Here is a 15,546-nt window from a genome sequence, read left to right as displayed (position 1 = left end):
CTGAGGCAGCCTGGGGAGTTGCGTGATCTGCCCCAGGTCCCAGCTGGTGGGTAAGTGGTGGAAACAGGCTGTTGGGACTGGACTTGGGGGCTGGGTCCCATGGGCAGAGTGTTATTTTTATTGCACAGGGTCCTACGGCTGGGCAGGGGGATGTTGGGAGCCCAGAGGAGGTGCCTGGCCCGACTGTGGTCAGCAAAGCCTTCCCAGAAGAGAGGCTGCTGACACGGGAGCCTGCAGAACAGACATTATTGCCCCACAGAGCATGGGGACAGGGAGAGGACATCACTCTAAGAGAAGGGGAGATTGGACAGAGGTTCTGGAGAGCCGTGGCTGGTGAGGGAAGGCAAGATAACCCAGGTCAGAGAACCCGGGGCAAGCCAGGCTCCCTCAGAAGCTGCACAGCCTGCCCTGGTAGAGCCCCTGTGCTGCCCACCTTCTCAATCTCTTAGGGGTCAGGGTGGCAGCAAAACCCAGCTGGCACGGTGGGTCTGGTGGGGCCTGCCTGCAGGCATTGGGTAGCAAGAGGACGGTCACCCTGTTCTCTCCATGCTTGCTGCACTGCGGTCAGGAGGGCTGAAGCAGCTCATGGCCGATCTGCAGACAGACATGGCAGAGAGAGGGCCCTGCCCTGGCCCACCAAAAATTGCCTGGGACTGGGGCCACAGGAGCCCCTGGGGGTACATGACTCTGCCCCAGGATTCAGGGGTCACTATAGGAGAATGACCATGTGGAGTGGCAGAGGGGAGGCTGTTTCTCTGGGCACCCTCCCCAGCAGAACAGAAATGCTATGGGGGCACTTGCTTCCTCTCTGCCCTACCCTGGCCCCCTGGGCCCTGCACTCCTCCAGCTGCTCCCCCTGAAACAAGCTCACTTGAGAGACATTTGGGCACCTGCTGTCTGCCAGGGGCACCAGGATGGGGGATGGGAAGAAGACACAGGTGCTGCCACAGGAAGCTCATGTCTTCCTAGGTGGGAGGAGGCAATGAGTAATGAAGGGAGGTGTCTCAGGTGGGCACGGCCGTGGGACAGAGGGGCCCTGGAGCCACACTCTACACTGTGCCATGGCTCCCTGTGGGAGGGTGCTGGGGGAATGGGAGGCTCCTCAAGCTGGTCCCTGTGCACATTGGGTCACATTGGGGTGTTCATTGAGTGAATAAATGAGCATGAAAGGTGTGACTCTAGGGGTATCTGGGCACTGATGGCTCTAGCCTCCTGCCTCTCCACCTCTTTTCCCCTTGACCCTCCCCATTTCTTCTCCGTTCCAGTTCTTCCTGCCTTTCCAAAGACCTGGCTTACTGCCCTGGAGACCCAAGGGCAGGACAAGCCCAAGTGTTGCTATCCTTGGGGTGGTCAGGAAGAGGCCCAAGGAGAAGGCCCTGTGGAAGCCAGAAGATGCTAATGAAGACTTCATGGCACACGTCCTGGGAAAGAGCCCCAGAGACCGGTTCCCGATTCCCAGGGTGTGGACAGCAGAGTCTCTGAAGGCCTGGGGGTGGGGACTCTGGCATGATTCAACCTCCATTCAACAAAATATTTACTGAGTGCCACCGTGTGCTGGACCCACGCAGGCATCCTGGCTGGGCATTGATTTGCCTGTGCAAGAGATGGATGAGCTGCCCACTCATGCCACCCACACCCCATGTCCCTACTAGTCTGGTCTCTGGGCCGCTGATCAGCTTGCACTGAGGTGTTGATGACTGATACAGCTGCAGGGACATTTACATGCTAGCACAGCTGGTGCTGGTGATGCACAGACCAGAGAGGTGACTCACCAGTGGAGGCGGTTCAGATGTATGCCTAGGAGTCAGGGGACACATTCTGAACAGGGGTATCTATTCATTATCCAACCAAAAGCAACCAGGCATCACCTACTCCTGCCAGAGATCTTGCTAAGCCCTGGGCAATAAGAAATCAGGGCATGTCCCTGCCTTCATTGAGTCAATCAACAAGCATTGCTGAGCACCTAATGCATACTGGACTCTAAGTGCTACAGACACCACAGTGAACAAACCCCCATGATGTGGATTTTGAATAAAATTGAGAATTTAAAAAGTATGTAAATTGGTCTGAGTTGTGGCTCAGTGGTAGAGTAGTTGCCTAGCACATGTGAGACATTGGGTTCAATTCTCAGCACCACATAAAATAATAAATAAATAAAGCTATTTTTAAAAGTATATAAATCATTTAGTCCTAATAGACAATAAGATCTATGGGGAAAACCAAAACAGAGAAAGGGATGTGGCAGGGTGGGGAGCATCCAGGGGACTGGGAGTAAGTGGCAGGTGAGGTGTAGAGGGGAAAGCCAGCTGGAGGCTAAAGGCCTTTGACGTCCTGAGAGACCTGGGGCAACCACAGCTCTGAGCAGAGACTAAGATCCCTGCAGCTGGCAGCAGCAGAGGCCCAGGATGAAGCCAGAATCGTCAGGCCCAGGAGAGGTGGTGCATGGGAAGGGGAGGGGAGTAGTGGGGGTCATGGCAGGGGTCAATTCTAGATCTTCTCTAGGGCCCTGTACGTCTTTCCGTGGGCTTGAGGGCAGCAGCACTTTTCCAAGGGCTTTGACCTGAGCCCTGGTCTGAGGTGCTGCCCAAGGAGGGGCTGCTGCCAGTCAGACAGGGTGGAGGTGGGATGGGAGAGACGCACCAGATCTCTTGGCCTGGGGTGGAGGCCATAGGTAGGGAAGTTCCAGGGAGAGGTTGGCTGGTGGGAACCCTGGAGTCCAGAGCATGGGGGGCGGGCAGTGCCTGGATCTGCTGAGGTGGACAGAAAGATGCTGTTTGCAGTTGGAGGCCAAAGAACCCCATGCTCCTCACCTGCCCATCCAGGCTTCAAGGACTCACATCCAACCCAATCAGGATGAGAACTGTGACAAGAGACAGGCACAGGGGACCCAGGAGTCTGACTGCAGGGAGTGTTCAGAGGACAGACAGCCACCCAAGCAGGGAGCCCCTGGCGGGGAGCTGGGCGCAGGGCGCAGGGATGGGGCACTCAGTTGAAGCCAGCAGCCCACAAGGGCCCTAGGAAGGAGGCTTTGCTCGATGATGGGAAGGGACTGAGGCTCAGAGCACATGGGCACTACAACATGCACCTTGAGAACATCATCCAAATGAAAGAAGCCAGTCACCAGATACAGTGATGCAGGCCTGTCACCTCAGCCACTCAGGAGGCTGAGGCAAGAGGCTGAAAGTTTAAGGCCAGCCTCAGCAATTTAGAGAGGCCCTGGGTCAAAATAAAAGATAAAAATGGCTGGGGATGCAGCTTGGTGGTAGCACATTCAATCCCCAGTGCCCAAAACAAGTAAGTCAGACATACCCTGTGTGAGGCCCTGGAGAGTCAGACCTACGGAAAGGAGCATGGTGCATGCCAAGGGCCTGGGGAGAAGGGGTGGGGACACAGCTTCAGCCTGGGGTGATGAGAATGTCTGGAGTGGACGTGGTGATGGCTGCTCACTGCCACTGAGCTGTCACTTAAAGAGGTTCAAAGGTGAACCGGATGTTACATACATTTTACCACAACTGAAAAAGTGAAAGAATCTGGATTCCCAGTTTTCCCTGATACATTGGCAGCTCTGGACCCCCTCCCCCGGGTCTCTGTTGCCCTTGACTGTGGCGGCGTCCCCACCCTCTCTGCTCTGTGACTCAGGCCACTGCCCTGGGTCCACACTGGTCCCCAGGGGTGATGGGTTTTTGACCCTGTTTTTCGAGGCAGGGCGTGGGCAGGAGCAGACGCTCACCCTTCCTCGGGTCATTCTACTTCGCTCCTTCCTCCAACCTGGGCCTCAGTTTACCTGTTTGTGAACAGGACTGGTCAGCACAACTGCGCTGCCGTGCTTGGGTGAGGGGCTGATGACGTGCAGCTGAAAGCAGGCCCAGCAGGGGCTGGCTTGTCTGCACGCAGGGTGTCCTGGAGCAGGCGTGGTTTCCAGGATCCTGGCCTGGGTGGCTCCAGAGACTCTGAATCACCCAGTGAGGTGACACTACTCACCAGCTGCCACCTTCCCCTGGGATGGCACTCCTCCCACCTACTCACACTCTGCAGTGTCTTGGGAAGCTGCATGTCACTCGGCTTCCCTGCCTCTTAGAGACTTGGATCCAGCTGGGCTCCAGCCCAGCCCTGGGTAGGGGTCCCATTCGGGGATGCTCCTGGATCTCACGCTGTCCCTTGCCTCCCCCAGGTCCCCCAAAGCCTTTCCAGTTCTGCTCCAAAGCTCTTATCCTCCTCGATTTCCATGAGAACCTGGTCCATGTCCTGGAGTCTGTGTGGCTCCGTGGCTCTCCAGAAGTCCCCAGAGAGGTGGGGGGGAGGCCTCATGTCACACAGCCGCGGTATCCTTTCCTTCACCCTCCCCACCTCCAATGCTGTACTGTGTGCTCTTGGTGTCCCCCCCCCAGGTTCCTCTACAGGAAGTAGCCCCCCCTCAGGACAGTCTACCATCAAAATTCTGTGGAGTCAGGTTTTCCCTGTCTTATAATGGCCTCGCTTTCTTTCCCAGCATTTCCTTCAGATGGAGGTTGAGCATCTCCCTCCCTGCCCAACCTTCCTTTCTCTCCACTCAAGGACCCCTCTGCAGAGCCCTCCCTCAACACCAAAGTTACCAGTCCACACTTTCTAAATGCAGGGCTCATCTGAAAGCTGGACTTCCAGGAGCCAGGTGATAATTCCTGACTCTGAATTATCAGATCTGCAGATGACTTCTGTGACAAAGAAAGAGTGAGTTTGTGTGGCTCTCCGTTGTTCTTACCTCCACTACCCCATACAGTTCCCTCTCTTTTGCTTTTTTTTTTTTTTTTTGCAGAACTGGGGATAGAACCTAGGTGTCTATCACTGAGCTCCATCCCCAGCCCTTTTAATTCTTTATTTTGAAAACAGGGTCTCTCCAAGTTGTTGAAGATAGCCTCCAACTTGCAGTTCTCCTGCCTCAGCCTCCTGAGAGGCTGGGGTCACAGGCAGGTGCCCCAGTTCCCAGCTTGCTCCATCTCTTTTCTATGGCAGCTTCCCCCAGAGTTTCTCTTCTTTTCTTAGAGTGCTCTTCTAGGTTGTTTAAAATGTTCTCTTTCAGAAAAGTTGGCTGTACCCTGGATTTCTATAAAGTTAATCACCTTTCCATGTTATCTTTTGTTGTTCTCATGGGAAAACACCCATTGGCCTAGGCTGGCAAACTGGAGAAAAGGGTGGCCAGCCCTCCCATAGAAACATCGTGTACCATCCATTCTGCCCCAGAACCCTCACCTGCAAACCAGCTTGAGCCTTTCTAGGGTTCCCCATTCTAGGGGTACCATTTCTTGCTGGGAATCTCCTCCTAGAGGCTGGCTAACTTACTTGTTGAAGTGTGCTTGGAGACCCCTTTGCTTGTCTAATCCCCTTTAGAATGACATGTTTGCAAAAGAGGATTTTAACACTGGCTAGAAAGAGCTGAGTTAAGTTTTCAAATATTTTGCAGATTGTGAGTTGTCAACACCACCCTAGCACCTTGACCTTAGTCATGTGGGACAGAAATCAGCAAAAGCTACACAAAAGGCTAAGCCCTACCACCTGCCCCCCAAGCCCATTGTTAACCACACACCAGCTCAGCCCTGAGTCCTAACCAGCCATCTCCAGCATGTGCTGGCACTGGTCTGTCAGCCAAGCACTCCTCTCTCCCTTCTACCTAAGATCTGAGAACCTCCCCTCCACATAACACTGAGAACTTCACCTGCAAGGAGTGAGCTTCCTTGGCCACCAGGAAGCAGAGTTTCCTCTAGGTTGGGAATGACAGGGGCAGAGCCAGGATGGCCTAAAGGGATCTTGGGGTAGCTGGGGAAGTGGCCCAGAGGGAATGGGCTTGCAGGAGGCACTGCCTCATGGGTGCACTTGGCCAGCTTGAGCAGCAACTCATGCTCCTGGAGACTCATTCTGACTCATTCTGAGGAAAGGGGGCAGGACCTTCAAGTTCTGAGATCAGAGGTCATGTCCCAGGGCTGTCTCCCCACTTCAGAGTGTCTGACATGTGCAAAGAAGTGGCTGACTACACAGGGTTAGCCATGGCTGAGGGGTTGGTAGAGAGTGAGGGGCCCCAATCTAATTCCAGAGGTGAATTGTGTACAGAGCTGAGATCTGCAGGTCCCTGTCTTTGGGGGTGCTGTGACCTAGCCCTTGGTGACCTGGGCTGCCACATCATGCCTGCTGAAGAGGAAGCTTGGAGAAACCAGCTCAGGCCACCCCCACAGGGTGGGGATTCACTTCCCACCACGTTCCTCCTCCCCCTCTTCCCTCCAGGGAAATGGGTGACTCTGCTAATTGCTGCTAATGAGCAGCTCTGGGCCAGAGTGTGGCTCGTTCCTCCAACCAGGAGCCGGTTCTGGGGTGGAGCGATGCAGGTGTGTGGGGAAGCTGTTTTGCAGTTGGGTCACCCCTGTGTGCACAGGAGGGAGCACAGCCCCCCACTTCTACTCCCACAGCTGTTCCTCAAGCCATGATCTGGGCACTGGGGACTTTAACTTTCAAGAGGTCTCTAAAATAGTGATCTAGAAAGTTCTCAACGCAGTCATTCTCTTGGACTTCCACGGCTCTCCCAATCACTCAAGTCTTAGTGAGGGGTCATCCTTGATCCTCTCCTTCCCATCCACATTCATCCAACCACAACATGGTGTTTGGGGCTCTAAACAAGCTAGAGGAGGGGCTGGGGATGTGGCTCAAGCGGGAGCGCGCTCGTCTGGCATGCGTTCGGCCCGGGTTTGATCCTCAGCACCACATACCAACAAAGATGTTGTGTCCGCCGAGAACTAAAAAATAAATATTAAAAATTAAAAAAAAACAAGCTAGAGGATCAGGCACTTCCCTTTTTTAAAAATATTTATTTTTTTAGCTATAGTTGGACACCTATATACCTTTATTTTATTTATTTTTATATGGTGCTGAAGATCAAACCCAGGGCCTCGCTCATGCTAGATGAGTGCTCTACCACTGAGCCACAGCCCCAGTCCGGATCAGGCACTTTCCATGTGCACAGACCCATCAACAATTTCACACACGGCAGCCAGGTGGGCAAGGTGGCGCACACCTGTAATCCCAGCAGCTCAGGAGGCTGAGGCAGGAGGAGTATTGTGAGTCCAAGTCAGCCATAGCAATTTAGTGGTTCAATCCCCAGTACCAAAAAAATAAATAAAAGGAAAAAGAAAAGAAAATATTTCCCACGGTGCAACAGGGTCCTGACTGCCCGCCTGTCCCCTTGCTCCCCTGCCCCCCCCCAACAGCACTGAAAGATGCTTAACAGTATAAATGAGATTCAGCACTTCCTAACTGAAAACTCACATCTCTCGCTGCTCTTGTGTAGCGTTCCTCGCTAAAACACTCAGGGTCACTCCAGAGGAACTGGGCTGCACAAAATAACCACACAAGACACAAAGATACCTTCATCTTTGGGGTCCTGTGATGGCTTTTCTGACCTTAAGGGTCTGCAGAAAAAGAGAGCACATGCTGAACCCTTTTATTGAGGAGAAGCCACTCAAATGAGGCAAAGGGTCAAGTTTCAGGGGGCTGAGTCTAGCTTTGTGATGTCTGCTGTCAGCAGGTTGACTGACATCTAGGAAGGCCACACCCAAAGGCAGAGCAAGAGAAGGGGACACACAAAGGACGTCCATGGAACATCCTATCCCAAACAGAGCAAAAGGGTAATATCACAAAGGAACAGATGAGCGTCGCTGAATCCATGGGGCTACATGCCTACATCTGAAGACACATTCTGCTACTTCGAGGATCAGGGCAATATCCAAGTCACTAAAAAAGTGACCGACAGAGCTTCCCTGATCATGGGAAGTATGCGAATTCTTTCAGACTGGCTGCCCACACTCTTAGAAGGAGAGTCAAACTCAGCTGTATGTCCTTGGCACAAGGCAGGCTCTGAGCCATCTGCACTGTGGAGGGCTCTGCTTTCAAAATACCACTGCTCCCGGCTCATCCTCTGCAGCTACACTGGCCCTCTGTTTTCTCTAAGCCCCTTTCCACCCAAGGCCTTTGCCACACTGGGCCATCTCATCTATCTGGAAGGCTCTTGTTCAGAACTGGCAAAGTCTCCTCAGGACTTAAAGTGACATCCTTTCTTTCATTCTTTTACTTGTCCCTGTAGGGAAATTACTGAAATTACTCTATGAAATTACTGGAAATCCTCTCAGGAGGTTGCTGATCCTCCAGGGAAGCTGTGAGTGCTTTTCTCTGATTAGAGGTGTTAGACACAAACAAGGAGCACAGAGACACAAGTGAACTGCAAAAAACAGCAGAGCAAACAACTCTTGTTCACATAAATGAAAACTGTCCATAGTGGTGTTAAACCACGACACAAAGAAAAGACCACCATCTCCAATTTTAAATCAAATTAAAGCAAGCTTGAAATTCTGACTGGCTGGGATGTCTCTCCCGAAATCCTCAGGTTAGAGGACAGTGCTCCAGCTCTCTAGAAACACAATTTTATAACACAAAAATTTGTAAAAAGGAGGGTGCCTTGAGAACTTACAGATAACAGGATTTTGACAAGCATAACACAAAGGTAGGTAGTAGGTTAATGGTCTAAATGGTTCAGCACTTAGGGAGTAAATTTAGATCGTGACATAAGAATTTATGAAGCGCAAGCTGGAGTTGTGGCTCAGTGGTAGAGCACTTGCCTAGCATGTGTGAGGCACTGGGTTCCATTCTCAGCACCACATATAAATGAATGAAATAAAAAGGTCCATCAATATCTTTAAAAAAAAAAAGAATTTATGAAGTGCCATTAAGGTTTCAGAGAGGGCTATTGTTTGGTCAGAGAAAGCCAGGCATGGGTGAGTTCAAGGCACAGGCAGGCATTCCAAGCAAGTTGAAAATATCAAAATACAGCCAGGCCAAAAAGAAATCCTAATATTTTACAGAAAACAGAAATGAATCTTTTATAACTTTTGATAAGATGGCTCCTGATCTTAGGAGGAAATTAATTAGGCTAGGTTTATCAGTGGGTGACATTAGCTTTGTATCTGTTGGCAAGTTCATCTATCATCTGTGTCTGACAATAAGCAGGTACTGCTTGAGTCCCATTTTTTTTTTCAAACATGTTACTGAGGATAGAATCCAAGGGTGTTCTACCACTGAGCCATACCACCACTCTTTTTTTAATTTTGAGAGTGTCTTCCTAAGTTGCCAAGTCTGGCCTCAAACTTGTGATCCTTCTGTTTCAGCCTCCCAAGTAACTGAGATTACAGGTGTGTGCCACTGTACCCAGCTTAAGCCCTCCTCTGAAGATGCTGCAATACCTTAACTAGTTTTCTCATTAATTGATAAAGTCATAATTTTGCCTTTCTGGAAAAGAAATTGTCCTTTAACTGTAGCCTCTTCATTTATTTATTTATTTTGAAAGAGTGGGGGAGGAGAGAGAGGGGATATCTTTTTTTGTAGATGGACACAACACAATGCCTTTATTTTATTATTTTTTAAGAGAAAGAGAGAGAGAATTTTTTAATATTTATTTTTTGGCGGACACAACATCTTTGTTTGTATGTGGTGCTGAGATCCAACCCGGGTCCTGCCCATGCTAGGCAAATGAGCCACAATCCCAGCCCCAACCTCTTCATTTATTATTAAAGTTTTTTTTGAGAGAGAGAATTTTAATATTTATTTTTTAGTTTTTGGTGGACACAACATCTTTGTTTTGTATGTGGTGCTGAGGATCGAACCCCGGGCCACACGCATGACAGGCGAGTGCACTACCGCTTGAGCCACATCCCCAGTCCTATTATTAAAGTTTTTATAATGTGCTTTTTTTATTGGACTGGCTTAGTAGACCATAGGCTTCATTAGGATCTTATGTCTTAGGAAATATTGTGAACAATTTTGAAATGGGCAAAGGAGGAGTTAGGAGTCCTTTCAAAGAAATGCCAAGCATCATCTGGCAGATCCTTTGGTGTTATCTGATATATTGGGTCCTTTGTGCCTTTGTCTTTGACTGGGCTATTTTACAAACAGATTTTCCCCTCCATCTTGTAGTAAAGGTGATCCCAAACATCATATTTTGTTGCTCTTACTGCGAACCAATTTTGCATCCATTAATAATTGATTTCAGCATTCCCAGTTTCCCCTATGGGTGTTATATTTCTATAGATTATCTTTTAGACCATTCTCAACATCTTACTAATTTCCTCACTCATCATTAATGAATTAATTTTTTTGTACTGAGGATTGAATCCAGGGATACTTTACCACTGAGTCACATCCCTAGCCCTTTTTATATTTTAATTTAGAGACAGGGTCTGAGTTGCTTAGGGTCTTATTAAATTACTGGGGCTGGCCTTGAACTTGTGGGAGACATACTAAGTCTGGTGGTCCATCTTCAGAACAAAGTATTCAGTCTTAATTGGATCAAATTATAATATTTTAATTATAGCCCTTCTCTTTGCCAGCTCCAGTTTTAAAATGATCCAATCCTGTAGATTGGCTAATCAGGGTGAAGGGCAGCGCTGAATTAAGTGTGTAAACAGATGGACTGCCTGTCCAGGCAGCTTGACAGCCAGGTTCTCTAGCACACCTTCTGGTAGAAGTAAAAGTTTGCTTTGCCCACCCACTTTTGAATACATTTGATTCTTGAAGCATCTAGGTATTTCTAACACTTGCAATCCTCCTGTCTCAAGACTCCTAAATTGCAGGGAATACAGGCAGAATTAAAATATTTGGCTCGGGCTGGGGATATGGCTCAAGTGGTAGCACGCTTGCCTGGCATGCGTGCGGCCCAGGTTCGATCCTCAGCACCACATACCAACAAAGATGTTGTGTCCGCCGAGAACTAAAAAATAAATATTAAAAATTCTCTCTCTCCTCTCTCTCTCTCTCTCTCTCTCTTTAAAAAAAATATTTGGCTCATGTTTATTTTATTCCTACTTGAAAGTAATACTTTTATATTTTTGAAAACTATACTTTTAACAGCTTACTTTTATATCCTAGTTTCTGGCACATTATGGTTCTCTAATTGTGTTAATTCAATGAAACAGTTTATAAATTTTTACTTAATTATAGATTAAAACAAGTTATAAAAAACAAGTTATAGATTATATATTTTTCTTTTTGTGTTAAGATCACATTGTGAGTGGGCCTGGGATTGTGGCTCAGTGGTAGAGCGCTTGCCTAGTATGTATGAGGCACTGGGTTCAATTCTCAGCACCATGTATAAATAAATAAATGGCTATTGACAACTAAAAAAAATACTTAAAAAAAAAAGAGATCCCACTACATTGGGCACCACGGGAACATACTTGTAATCCCAGTGACTCAGGAGGTGAGGCAGGAGGATTCCAAATTTGAGGTCAATCTCTGCAATTTAGCAAGGCCCTAAGCAATTTAGTGAGACCCTATCTCAAAATAAAAAATAAAAAGGTCTGCGGGTGTAGCTCAGTGGTAAAATGCCCCTGCATTCAATCTACAGTACTAAAAAATAAAAAATCATATTGTTTCTTTTCTAAAATTTGCTTTTGAAATTTAACATATTTTGGCATATTCTCATGTCAACAAACTATTCATTCATAACATGATTGTTAATATTTATATAATATTTCATCACATAATGTATCATATGTGATACTTAAACCCATTTACTCTGAAACTGGACATTCATTCCTTTTACTGTTGTATATAAAGCAACGAAACCATCTTCTTCCAAAATCTTTGAAAGCATCTCTAATTACTTCCTCAAATTAGATTCCTAGAAGGGAAACAGGTCAAAGGTTATGAATTTATTTACAGCCTTTGATGACATCTATATCTATCTATCTACATCTAATTATGTAATTGAATTATGCTCAGGATTGGGTGATTTTTCTTCCTTCTTTTATCATAGAAAAAATAGCAAGCATGCAAATATTTCTCCTTACGTACTGGTGGAATTTGAAGCTTCAGACTTTCTTGCCCTTGAGGCAACATGAAGTAATTTTTCAGTTGCTAATTATGTGGTCTCAACATCTGGTGTGAAAAAGAAGAGAACTGGTTTAAGGATGAGAGGAAACAGGAAGTACCTCAGCCAGAAATGGTAAGGAGAAGGATTTCCCCAAGTGCAAGATAGGAGGTCTTGAAACCCTAGCAAAGTTCCACAAGAGGGCACAGTTCCAACTTTCCACTGGTATACATCAGACTTCACCTGTAGATGCCAGACTTCAGGTACTAGGGCCAGGAGTACTTAGAGAGGTACCCTGATCAGAATGGATTCCTCACTCATGCCTTATCTACATGGAGCTGTCTGCCAACGTACATTTGCCCCACTCCTGGTAGCCCCATGCTCCTCCAAGCACAGCAGATTTTCAGTCATTGATCTAATGGGGCCTAAGAGTATTTGAACCATGAGTTGGTTAAAAGTTACTTCCCCAGCCCCCTAGATGCCCCTTACTGCCCAGTTGTTTCAGTCCCTCCACTAGACTTTCCCCAAAACAGTAATTACAGTAATGCCAGTTGAGATGGATGGCTTCCAGGGTTGTTGTCATTGCTTTATGCCTATAAAGAACTGACTGCTAAATATTCAGCTTAGTGCAGGAACTGAGTTCCAGACTCCCTGGGTTGGGATAGTGGCTAACATCAACCTTATTTCTCTTGTTTCTTCCCATCTGATAACCCTCTGAGTCCTTTCAAAGTTGCTTCCTATGGATACATGTCTCTTGCAGGGTTTCTTGTCCCAGATCCAGTTTGCAGAGCTCAAACTACATCCAGGATCACTTGGGCTTCTGTTCAAACAACTGCTGACTGCTGTATTCAACACACCACCTCACTTCATCATAATCCTTGCTGTACATATGAAGACATGAGTTCATAGAGGGAGGAGTTGGCCCCAGTTCACATGATTGGTGCGCAGGAAGGCCAGGATTCAAACTTCATAGGGCCATATTAAAGATCTCAAAAAGCCTGAAGTGTTTTTAGTTTTACCAACACAAAGTTGCCTGTATTCTCCGCAGTTTAGGAGAAAACACAATGCTCTTGTATGTTTTGTGTTGCAGTTGACTACCAGACATAGCTATTTGTAAGAAACTTAATAAACACCTAGTCATTCCCATTTGACAGCTCCTTTTCCTATTTGAGAGTAGTTTGGGGGACTCAGAACTTTTTGTAAGCCCTACTTTGCTGTAGTACCAAAAGACTGCAAACAACATGCTCTCGTTGTATATCCAGCTCCTCCCCATCTCCCTTCAATACGATCCTCATTTTACACAAGAGAAACCATAACAGATGCCTCTGGATGCAAATAACAGAGAACTCCAACTCACGCTGGTTGAAGCAAAATAATATGACTGTATCGTCTGACTTTGTCATTCCAGGAAACACTTGTCCAGGAAGACAAAAACTGCAAATAAGCTTACTTACTAAGTTTTGGAAAATCCACCTAAACATACGACTTTCCAACAGCAAACAAAGCTCCAAGACTCTTCCAGGTCCTTTCCTCAATATGACCACCAATATTAAAGAACTAGTGACCAACAACTCTAAACTACTGGAGGTGTTTAATACTAAACTAACACCATCCTAACCCTAACTGGGACTTGCAACAAAGGACCAGACTCCCAGGCCTCAGTACCGCAATTTTGTTCTCCACACTTCCATTCTGAGACTTTTCCAGTAAAGTGCCATCTCTTGGGAGGAAAAAAAAATCATCTTTCTTATCGCTGGTTGTTTTGATGGCGTTTTCAGGGAGCCAGCATTTGACAAGGGTACAGACACAGTCAGCCAACAAGAAACAGAAATGGGGGGTCAGGGAAGAAGCAGTCTCCGAAGGCACAAGGCCCAGGCATCAAATACTCTGCCCGAGGTCACGCACAGAGTTGGAGGAAGATCCGGGTGGAGAAGCCAGGCTTCCTCCTGCAAACCCCAGCTTTTCTCCCTCAGGCCAACTCCACCAGAATCCTGGGGACCTTCCCCTACATCTCCCCTGGAGTTGCCGCCTCAGGGCGACTCAGGTGATCACTCCTGCCTCATTAATCAGGCTGGGCTCGGTATGGGGGAAAAACATAAACTAGATAACTTCAACCAATTCATGTCTGGTCTTGCTCTGCTTCCCCAGCCAGCGGAAGTGCGGTCACTGCGCTAGGAATGCCGGGAAGGCTGGCCAACTTCCGGCCGCAGAGGCTGCCGGTTAGAGGCTGTTAACGCAGCCAGGGTGCGCCTGCGCAGGCTGGGGGTGAGCGCAGCCAGGAAACATCCGGTTCTGAACGCGGGTTGAGCTTGTGCGGACTGCTGACGCACGACGCCCTAGGACCCTACCCCGCTCGGCGCCAGGACTCTCTTAAAACCCAGGGAGAGGTCGGGCGGCTGGGTTCCGCGTTCTTCCCTCGGCCGCGGGCACGTCTGTCGCTCCAGCCTCAGCCTCGTCCTCTAGCTCTGGTGCCCATTGGGATAGGGAGGTGAGCGCCATCGGGAACCGAGTGACAGCGGTGCCTAAGCTGCTGGAACTGATGGTTCATTTCTCAGGCATCTTGCAAGATGCATGTTCCAAACATTATTTGCGGGGACTGGAGATGTGATAGAACGCTTGCCTAGCATGCACGAGGGCCTGGGTTCATCCCCAGCGCTAAAAAAAAAAAAAAAAAAAAAAAAAAAAAAAAAAAAAAAAATTAAAAATCCACACTTATATGTTGCCATTAAAAATTAAATTAGATAAACCTACAATTTAATAAGTTGCATTAAAAACAAAATATTCAAAGTTCATTACTAATTATTTTGCTACGTTTTACTACTAAGTTCTTGGAATTATTTATGTCTATTGTATCTGTACAGTAGGGGGTACCTTATAATGGTGTGCTACGCCACATTTTTTTCTAAACTATGAATTATTTATTTCTGAAACTTTAAAATTTTCAGATCTTGATTGACCCTGAGTAATTGCAAATACAGAAAACAAAATATGAGTAAGTGGGGACCTACTCTACTAAATGCTCCCTCTCCCCCTCTTTCTCTCATTCCTTTAATGGCTTACGTGCTCTTCTTCCTTACCTGCTGTCCACAAATGGCTTACTTGCCCTTCTTCCTTACCTTTGTCCACAAAGCTGCTACACCACATTTTCAGTGAGTATTGGTGGCTTGAAATCAACCATGATGGGAATATATACATCATGGAAGCTAGCAAACTCCAGAACTCAGGACTGACTGATTTCCTTCTTTCCTTCCACCCTTCCCCACCGACCCCCGCTTCCTCTTCCAGGAAGTCAGTTGCTAAACATTCAGCTGCACACTACTGGAATCAGAGAATACAGGAGAACATAGCTAGAGCCTGTGGCCAGAGAAAGAATCTAGGCAATTTCCTTTTACTGAAGGCCCAGCACGGGTCTGACACATGGTGCTCAGTGTTTAGGGGAGGAAGGATATTACCTGCTAAACTGGGCTCCACCAGTTTCCTTAAGAGCAGCTTGCTTAACTTTGATGCTGACTACAGCACCTGAAGTTTTTCTAATTGTCCTAATAACCCTCATTGCACACAAGGCCTTGAGGGCTGCTAACTGAAGTTGCAAAGGTGAAAGTTGGTCAGCTAGGGAAGCACTTTGAGTTGGGTGATGTAATCCAAATTTGCTTTGGGATGAGAACCAG

Source organism: Ictidomys tridecemlineatus, chromosome 10, assembly GCF_052094955.1.
Source record: "Ictidomys tridecemlineatus isolate mIctTri1 chromosome 10, mIctTri1.hap1, whole genome shotgun sequence".
Taxonomy (NCBI): domain Eukaryota; kingdom Metazoa; phylum Chordata; class Mammalia; order Rodentia; family Sciuridae; genus Ictidomys; species Ictidomys tridecemlineatus.
Note: the sequence above shows the minus strand (reverse complement) of the source record.